This window comes from Prionailurus viverrinus, chromosome B4, assembly GCF_022837055.1.
Source record: "Prionailurus viverrinus isolate Anna chromosome B4, UM_Priviv_1.0, whole genome shotgun sequence".
NCBI classification, from domain to species: Eukaryota; Metazoa; Chordata; class Mammalia; order Carnivora; family Felidae; genus Prionailurus; species Prionailurus viverrinus.
In genome coordinates, this window is record NC_062567.1 from 89,905,968 (window position 1) to 89,915,647 (window position 9,680).

The window sequence follows — 9,680 nt, forward strand, 5'->3', positions numbered from 1 at the left end:
TCTTAACCTATGTTGTTAATAAGTCTGCACTAATACTAACAGTTAGTGTCAGAATTGAATTAAATTCTAGGACACCTCACTGGTATCTGGAGAGTTTGGAGAATTGGTTGTTGCTGAGGGAAACCCCCATGCTTTTGGTGTCAGAAGTATTATAAGTGGGGAAACAGTTTTCTTTAGCAAGCCCTAACTTTCAATGTGACTGATTTTGGAGACAGGGCCTTCAAAAAAGTCATTAAGACTAAATGAGGTCATAAGGGTGGGGCCCTACTCCCATAGGACCAGTGTCCTTATAAGAAGGGACACCAGCGCTCTGTCTGCCCACAGACTCAGAGGAGAGGTCGGGAGAGGAGACAGTGAGAAGGTGGCAGGTCATCTGCAAACCAAAGAGAGAAGCCTCACAGGACACCAACCCTGCCGGCACCTGGATCTTACACTTTAAGCTTTGAACTTCCAGAACTATTCGAAAATACATTTCTGTTGTTTAGGCTACCCAGTCTATAGTATTTTGTTAAGGCAGCCAGAGCAGACTAATACACATGATAAAGATGAATTAAAACTAGAGATGGAATTCAGTGTTACTCAACAGACCTTTCGATGGGGAGAGTATTTTGGCCTATCCAGGTAGGCCCAGTGTGATCACAAGGGTCCTTGGAAGTGGAAGAAAGAAGCAGGAGGAGTCAGAAGGAGATATAATGATTATTTATGAATTTAGAGAGATGCAGGCTGGGTTTAAAGATGGAGGAAGGGGCCATGCACCAAGGAATACAGGTGAGATCTAGAAGCTGGAAAGGGTAAAAAAATGTATTCTCCCCTAAAACCTCCCAACAAGTAACACAGTCCTGCTGACATGATTTTAGTACAGTGAGACCTGTACTTCTAACAGAACTGTAAGACAACAAATCTGTATTATTTTAGGCCATGAAGTTTGCGGTATTTGGCCACCAAGAGAAAAATCAATATTAGCATGTTAAGGCATAACATCTATTAACACTTTTAAAATAGTATTTTGGATATGCACATATCTTTGGGATTCATTTCCTCGTGAAAGAAAAATTGATGTAGAGAACAATAAGGTGACAAATTATATTCCATCTATAACCCGAATATACTGCTGCTAGAACACTAGAACCAAAGAGCATATAACTTGCACTTCCACGTTCTTTTGTTTTCTTTGCCACAACCGAACCAACTCACCAGAGGCAAAAATATGAAAGGACCCTGTATGTAAATGCAATTCACTATCTGAACAAAGCAAAATTTAAGGCAACATAATACCTGCCTGCAAAGGAACTTCTGAATAACAGATAATTTCCTCCTTTATCAATCATTACTTTGGAGTGTGTGTGTGTGTGTGTGTGTGTGTGTGTGTGTGAGAGAGAGAGAGAGAGAGAGAGAGAGAGAGAGAGAACGAATCTGGGATCATTTGTGGTTTCAGGATGCCCAGCTTCCCATTACTGTATCTTGAAGAATGGCTCCACCCTTCTTTCTGGCTTTTCTAGTCTCTCTTGTCAGTACTCTGTTTTCATTCATTGTTAAAACAAACGTTATATCTGTGCCTACCTCTGAAAAGGCCTTTCTTAGAACTGATCAACTTTCTGAGTTCTCCTGGATCCTAATACTTCATTAGCTCTGGGAAAATAATAAATGAGAGTGTTTCTGGTCATGTGTACACATTCTCCTTTTTGCAGTTGGAAGGAGGTGAATCTCTTCCTCAGGCCCTTTCTGTTCTCTGGTCCTCTCTGGTCCTGCCATTTTAGATTTGTATCAATTGCTTCCATTTACTCTTTCAACACCTTCCTTAACAGCTCCTGCTCTTTCCTGCAGCTTTAGACATTAATGCTTTTTAAAGTTGCCTTTTCACAGAACATACGTTTTGAAAGACTCTAAAAGAAAATATCAGTCTTTAAAATCAAGACTTAAGATGATTATGTGCATGTAGGCAGATGTAAATATTGTAGTGCTTCTCTCCTGAGTGTTTTCAAGCAGTGCTAGAAGTTTTAGCAGTGGTTAGAAGGGGCTTATGCTGCAAACGGTTTTAATGGTATCCTGAAGTGCCTTTACTCTGGACATAATTATTATATGTAAAGGGTAGCAAAAAAGCAACGATCCAATTGAGAATATGTCTTCCTCTAATTTTTACATCTTATTTCAATTTTAAGACACAATTTGGTTGAGGTATTTAAGATTTTCTTATGGTTTTGAGTTGTTTAAATATTGATACATATATTACCAAACGTGACCTCACTGGAGAGCCAGTGTTTTTGGCTAACAATTAAACAAGGTTTACAAGCTCATTAAAAAAAAAAAAAAAAAAAAAAAAAAGATTCCTACCACAGCCAAGTTAAAAAAGAATACTGTGCACAGAGCTACTTGGCTTACTGTCATTGGTTTGCCTGTTGTGACATCAGGTGATAATTTCATTATATCTTTTTATTTCTGCCACCGGGCAAATGAGCATGTTCTGGAGACTTAATCATGCATGTTTACATTTTTGTCCTCTGACATCAGCCATTCATGGAAACCACCTGGGTATCCAAAAATCTGTATTTATGGCTTCATTCTATTATGGCTGTACATTATTCACCCACTAAATATTTATTGAGTGTCTTTGTTCACCATTGCATCTCAGTCCCTAGGATAGGCATAAAAGTTAACACTAATAGTTCCAAATCATTAGGAACATTAAGTATGTGCCGGGCCCCGCTCCATATAGTCCTATGATGTAGTTACTATTGTTATCACCGTTTTATAGACGGGGAAGCTAAACCACAGGAGGAGGAAGTTACTCACCCAAGGCCTCATAGCTACAGGTGGTAAGAGCTGGAATCTGAACCCAGACAACTCACTCCAGATTCTGTGCTTTTAACCACTATGTTTACAAACAGTTGCTGAGTGAGTGACTGAGCAAGGCAAATTTTTCAAATTTTGCCAAATTTTTAAAAACAGAGGGAGAACTAGACCCCAAAATGAAACTCTGTGGCCTATTTAGGACTACTCCATCTTCTCTGTCACTCTGCTCCACTGATGTGGAAGGGCATCTGCACACAGCCTCGGACACTGGGACAACCGAGTGATTCCAGCACCACTGAGCTGCCACAGAGGATGTTGTGAGAGGTAATGAATATGTGTAGAATGTTTGAGGCATGGGTGAAAGACTCAGAAGAAATGGAAATTCGTATTAAATCATTGCTTTTATAACATTATTGTATTTTTTGAGATCTTTGCTATGGATTTACTGTGCTCTTCGCCTAAGTCTGAGTTTGTAAAATAGTTACAAGAGCAGATGTGTTTGCTAAGAATATAGCATTGACCTCTCTGTAAAATTTATAGGCCTGGAACACACAGTGCTGAGGTTTTTGATCAGAATCTTTCAAAGTTATTGCACACATGCACTTCAAGTAGAAGATCATTCTAAGGACTTTATAGTCATTCTTCACACAAAGCATCTTTGTAAGTAATTGGGAACTCTTTAATAAGCTTTGATTTCTAATGCTGTTTTTAACTTGAAACTATATATTATTGTAGCCCTATTGATTTTTGTAAGGACCATGGGTGATCTAAGCATACTTAAGTCCATGACAACTCCAAGATGTGACTAGAGAGAAAGGGATGGAAAGCAGCATTTATTGAGTGCTGTATGCCAAGCTCTCTGGTTAGGGACTTGACCTTTACCATTTTACTTAATCCTCAAAACAGCCCTGGAAGGCAAATATCTGTATTTTATACATGGGAAAAAGTAAGATTCAGAATGTTTACATAACTCCACATCTGGTAAAAGCTAGAATCAAGATCTATTCCCTGGTCTTTTTTCACAGTTGTTGCTACAACCTCACAAGTGGACTAACCAGCCCGGGGGGGGGTCAGTGAGGGCTTCCCAGAGGAAGCAGAGTTTGAGCAGAGCCTTGCAACCTGAGGAGGAAGACTCCAGCTGAACGAGGAGAGCAAGGGCATTTCAGGCAAAGGAAAGGAAGTGTGAAAGAGCATGGTGTTCGTGGAGAACTAAAAATAGCTCTGCAGGCAAGAGCACTGTGTGTTTTATGAGGCTTGCAGGAGGTTCAGTTGTAAAGGCAGGAGATCCCAAAGGCCCACCAATACCAGGTACAGCAGGTGCAGAAACACCTGTACAAACTGCAATGCCCTCTCTCAAGTTCCCACTGATCAGAGGAAATAACCAATTGATCACATTGATCGGGTGGAATAACCAATGGATGTTTCCTGAGATGGCGTCTTAATTTCCAGCTAACTTTTCAGCTTTGATTTCTCATAGTCAGCATTCCGTGTCACTGACAGGGTCCACTTGGCTCAGACAATGGAAAAGATGCTAGGCTTCTTGCTTTCTAGAGGCTGTGGCATCATTTCATGTACAACTGAATCTATCCTCCATCACCAAAGTTGTAGAAAGAAGGTGCTTTAACAAATTTGAGCATCTTTCACTCAACTAAGCTCCATGAAAATAGAGACTGTAGATTTGTAGTGTATTATTGAACCACTACTGCCTAGCACACAGCAGTTTCTTAAATAATTCTAGATTTTGAAAACTTCTATAACGTTCCTATAAGATTTTTGTTCATTTAATACATCTAATTTATAAATCTTTCCTTATATATTAATATATAGTCAGAAACATTTTTTTTCTTTTACAGTTTTTAAATATGCTCTTCAAGGAACCAGAGGCAGGAAATATTCAAGCAAGTTGCACATATCAGAAAAACCTTTGTGTTAGCTGAGAACTATACCGTGTAATTTCATCAGACAACATTGTATTTAAATTTTAAAACTGTCTGCTATAAGGTGATGTCACCATAGCTGTGATGTTTTAGATGGTATAATGCTTGCCTTTATCTTCTTTTTATTGATTTTTAAGTGTTGTACATATTTTAATTAGTAGTGGTTTTACCACAGTCTGAGGCTCTTAGAAAAAATGTTCACTTTTGCTAATGAGAAATGGGAAATGTGTTGGAGTTCTGAAGTTGCATTCCACATACTTGAAAAAAAATGTGTGTGCATATATATATGTATTTATGTATGTATGTGTGTGTGTGTGTGTGTGTGTGTGTGTGTGTATAGTGAGTTCAGTTGTGTGATTCAGTCAGTTTAGGTACAATTTATCCCAAATGTCTTCTTCAGTACATAGTACTATTCTTTACAAAATGACTAAAATTAAGAGCCTTTAAATAACCTTTATTTAAGTGATAAAGTAATTGTGTATAAGTTGGAAGCTGTGGTAGACAGCCTGGAAATTCTTGGATAGAAATTCCTCCGGCTATCTTCCCCAAATTTTATGGCTTTTAAATAATATCGCTATTGTGTAGAGCGCCTCCCAGCAGGTGTCGGGGCAAAGAAAGAAAAACTGGACAATGTGGATGTGTGATATGGTAGGGAAGATTAGATCACTATGAAATAGCTTCCAGCATTAGTACCCTGGGCATTGCACTGGGTTAGTTTAGAGATGGAGGAAGTTCAGAAGAAAATGATGAGAATGATAGGAGGAGTAAAAATTCAATGAGGCATGGCTAATGGAACTAGAAATATTTGACCTGGAGAGGATAGGAGGATACAAAAGGAGCTTCAAGTATCTGGACAGCTGACAAGGAGAAGGGAAATTTGCCTTGCTTGTTTGGTCCTATGGCCCTATGTGGAAGCTATATGGAGTCTTGTGCCCCCAAATAAAGAAGAAATCACAAAGATGTCCAAAGATGCAATAGGGATTCTGGTTCAAGATGGCAGACAGAGCACATACATATATCTCTTTTCTGCTCTAAAACCATAGAAATGTCAGTAAAGAGGAACAGAGAATAATAAATTAAAGACAGCCCTCAGAGCCGGAGAAGAGGCATCTGGAAACTAGAGATACAGACAAATTTCTTGAAAGTAAAAAATACTTGGAAATATATTAACAGATTAAATCATATTCACAGGAGAAGGCTGAAGTAGGGGCTGGAGCTATTTTTCCTGGCAGCAGACCCACAGAGGCTCTGTGGAGTGTGAGAGGGAAGTTGGAAGGAAATCAACTGTGGAATAACTGTGAGTCACAGCCCACATTCCCCTTCCCTGTGTCACATGCTCAGGCTAAAACCAGAGGACTAATCTTTAAAATAATTGAGACTAGCCTGCACGAGAAGGAGCCCTAAAAGGGGTGATGCCCACTCTAAATAAAATTCTCCTCATTTGGGCTGGCAAATGGGGGAGGCAGGAAGGGGGGCAACCTGCTTCCTCCTCTTTCACCTCAAGGTCTAAGGTAAAGCCTGCTAGTCAAAAGGCCCACCCATGTGGATAGAAGATGGGACCTAGGCAAGGAGTGCTCTCTGTATTAAACAAGCTGGTCTGCCTCAGTCATAAGTATGAACTGATGGCCAAGGATCATAAAAATCTGGGGAAAAGTAAGGACAAAAGTGAAGGTTGAAATAAACGGACCCTGGAAGAAATGGAAATTCAGGAAGTAGAAATTATCTTTAAAGTTATTCTATTTAGTTTCTTCACAGAATAAAATTTCAAGAAAAACCATTCGTAGAGCAAAAATAGGTTGCTAAGAAAAAGAACAATCAAGGCCAAAAGAACAATCAAAACCAAAATTAAAAAAAAAAATATCAAAGTTAAAAATTCAATGGAAAAAAGATGGAAGAAATTCTCTCAATATAGAGCAGAACGTTTTTTTAAAGGGATGGAAAATATGGGAGACAAATTAAAAGATTAGAGAACGGTCCAAAAGATCTAATACCTGAAAGGATGTTTAGAATAAGTAAACAGACAAAAAAAAGAACAAGAGAGAATTTTCTAGATATGAAGAAACAGGACTTTAGTTTGTAAGGGCCTAGAAAATGCAGAACGGGATGAGTAAACAAACCTACCCCAAGACATGTTCTTTTAGACACCGACAAGAGAGGGAAGATTTTAAAAGCTAAAAGAGTACGTCACTCAAAAATAAACGAGAGTCCAACTGACATTAGGTAGATCATCAGCAATCCTAGACATTAGTCAAAAAAATTAAGAAGCATGACTACAAAATGTTGAGGGAAAAATGTTTTTGAACCTACAATTCCCTACCTGGCCAAACTATCAATCAAGACCGAAGCATTTTCAAACAAGCAAGACCTCGAACCATTTACCACCCATAGACGATTTCTGAAAGAATTACTCAAGCAAAACAAAACCCAGGATTGTAGTGAAAAGTAATTCCGGGATGAGAACTTTGAGGCTGGCCTAGACAGCCATCAGTACTAATTAGAAGTCAGAAGCTCTGGGGCGCCTGGGTGGCTCAGTGGGTTAAGCGGCTGACTTCGGCTCAGGTCATGATCTCACGGTCCGTGAGTTCGAGCCCCGCGTCAGGCTCTGTGCTGACAGCTCGGAGCCTGGAGCCTGTTTCAGATTCTGTGTCTCCCTCTCTCTCTGCCCCTCCCCTGTTCATGCTCTGTCTCTCTCTGTCTCAAAAATAAATAGTAAAACGTTAAAAAGTCAGAAGCTCTTTGAAGAATGTTTCTCAGGAGAATATGGATTTCTTCTAACAAACAGAGTGGTTAAGAAGCTGAGCAATCTTGTGACAAGGCAAAAGCATACTGGGTCATTATGCTACGGTGCCACCCTAACCCTCTCCCAACTTTAAAGTTCCTTTCTACTTCTAATATCAAAGGTTTATTGATAAGAGTTACATCTCCTCTATAGGTTTAATGGTACTACTTGGTTCTGCAGTGGATATTTCCGTAGAAATATTATTGTGAATACTACCTTTTAGTTTTCAATTAAAAGAATCAATTTATAGACGATGCATCAAAATTTAATTGTAGTTGCAGAACAAATGTAAAAACAATAGTATGCTAGAATGGAGGTTTAGAGAGGGGGTACAGAGGTGGAGGAAAATGTAGTGATTTTGGATTTCTTCATCAAACATAAAGTGAACTAAGAGATATTGTATCTATGGGAAGTCATAGTTTTAAACATATTGTTTCAATTTGTTTATTATATTGACATCACATGAATGCAGGACAGCATAGCTGTTAAGAGCACAGACCCTGGAGCTAAAACACCTGGGCTTGTAAGTTCCTCCATACTTCAATTGGGAAAATTGCTGATACATGCTATCAATTATCTATCTGTCTACCTATCTGGTGTTTATATTAGTCTGGCACATTGAAAGTGAAAGTTTTCAATGAGATGATAATGATGAAGAAAAAACAACAAAGAACTAAAAGTTAACATTTCACTGGGCAGAGACTGAAAGGAGAAGATGCGGTCTGAGAAAGTTTATTTTCTCATATTTTTAAAATGAGATATATTAAAAAAAAATAGATATGTTAAGTTGACAAATCTAGAAAGAGGCATACCCATAATCAGAGTTATGGAGGCAATCCTCAGAAGAACTACAAAAGAGATATAGTTAAAGCAGTTATCACTGGTGAGTGGAATTCTGCAGGAAGGGCAGGGAGAGTGACTTTTCTTTCTGTTTTGTCCTATTTGAGTTTTTTTTTCCTACCATATGCATATACTAATTTTATTTAGTTTTTTACCTTTATTGAGGTATAATTGACATAAAATCAGCTACACATATTTAAAGGGTATAACTAGGTAATTTTGGACATATGTGCATGCTCTTGGAACTATCACTGTAATCAAGACAAGGAACATATTCATCATGCCTACGAGTGGCCTCATGCCCCTTGGGAATCCCCTCTTCCCATTTCTCCCCACTCCCCTGATCTCAGGCAACTGCTGTTCTACTCTCTGTGAGAATAATGTAGTTTACACTTTTTAGAATTTTATATAAATGAAATCATATACTATGTACTCATTTGTCCAACTTCTTTAATTCAGCATAATTATTTGGAGATTCACCCACATTAAAGTGTGTATCCACAGTTCATTCCTTGTGTAGATAAACCACAATGAACAAACTTACTGTTGATGGAAATGTGTTGATTTTCCCCCTAATTTTCAACTATTACAAATAGAGCTGCTGTGAATATTCACATACAAGTCTTTGTATGGATACAGGCTTTCATTTCTCTTGGATAGATAATAAATGTGGAATGGCTAGATCACATGGCAGGCATAAGTTTACATTTTTAAGAAATTGCCAAACCGTTTTCCAAAGTGTCCAACATTCCCATCAGCAGTGTATGAGAGTTCCGGTTCCTCCACATTCTTGTCTCAGCAGAGTCTTTTTACAGCCATTCTAATAGAAGTATAGTGACATCATATTGTGGGTTTTAATTTGCATTTCCCTGGTGACTACTGATATTGAGCATCTTCTCACTTATTATCTATATCTTCATTGGAAAAGTATCTATTCAAACATTTTGGTCATTTAAAAAATATTGAGGTGGTTTCTTATTATTGAGATTTGAGAGTTCTTTATATATTCTGGATACAAAGTCTTGATCAAATATATGATTTACAAATATTTTCTCCAAGTCTCTGAGTGTTATTTTCATTTTGTTAACAGTGTCTTCTAAAGAACGGACATTTTGGGGCACCTGGGTGGCTTAGTCAGTTAAGCGTCTGACTTCGGCTCAGATCATGATCTTGCAACCTGTGAATTCGAGTCCTACATCAGGCTCTGTGCTGACAGCTCAGATCCTGGAGCCTGCTTCAGATTTTATGTCTCCCTCTCTCTCTACCCCTCCCCCACACATTCTCATTCTCTCTCTCTCAAAAATAAACATTAAAAAAATAAAGAACATTTTTAA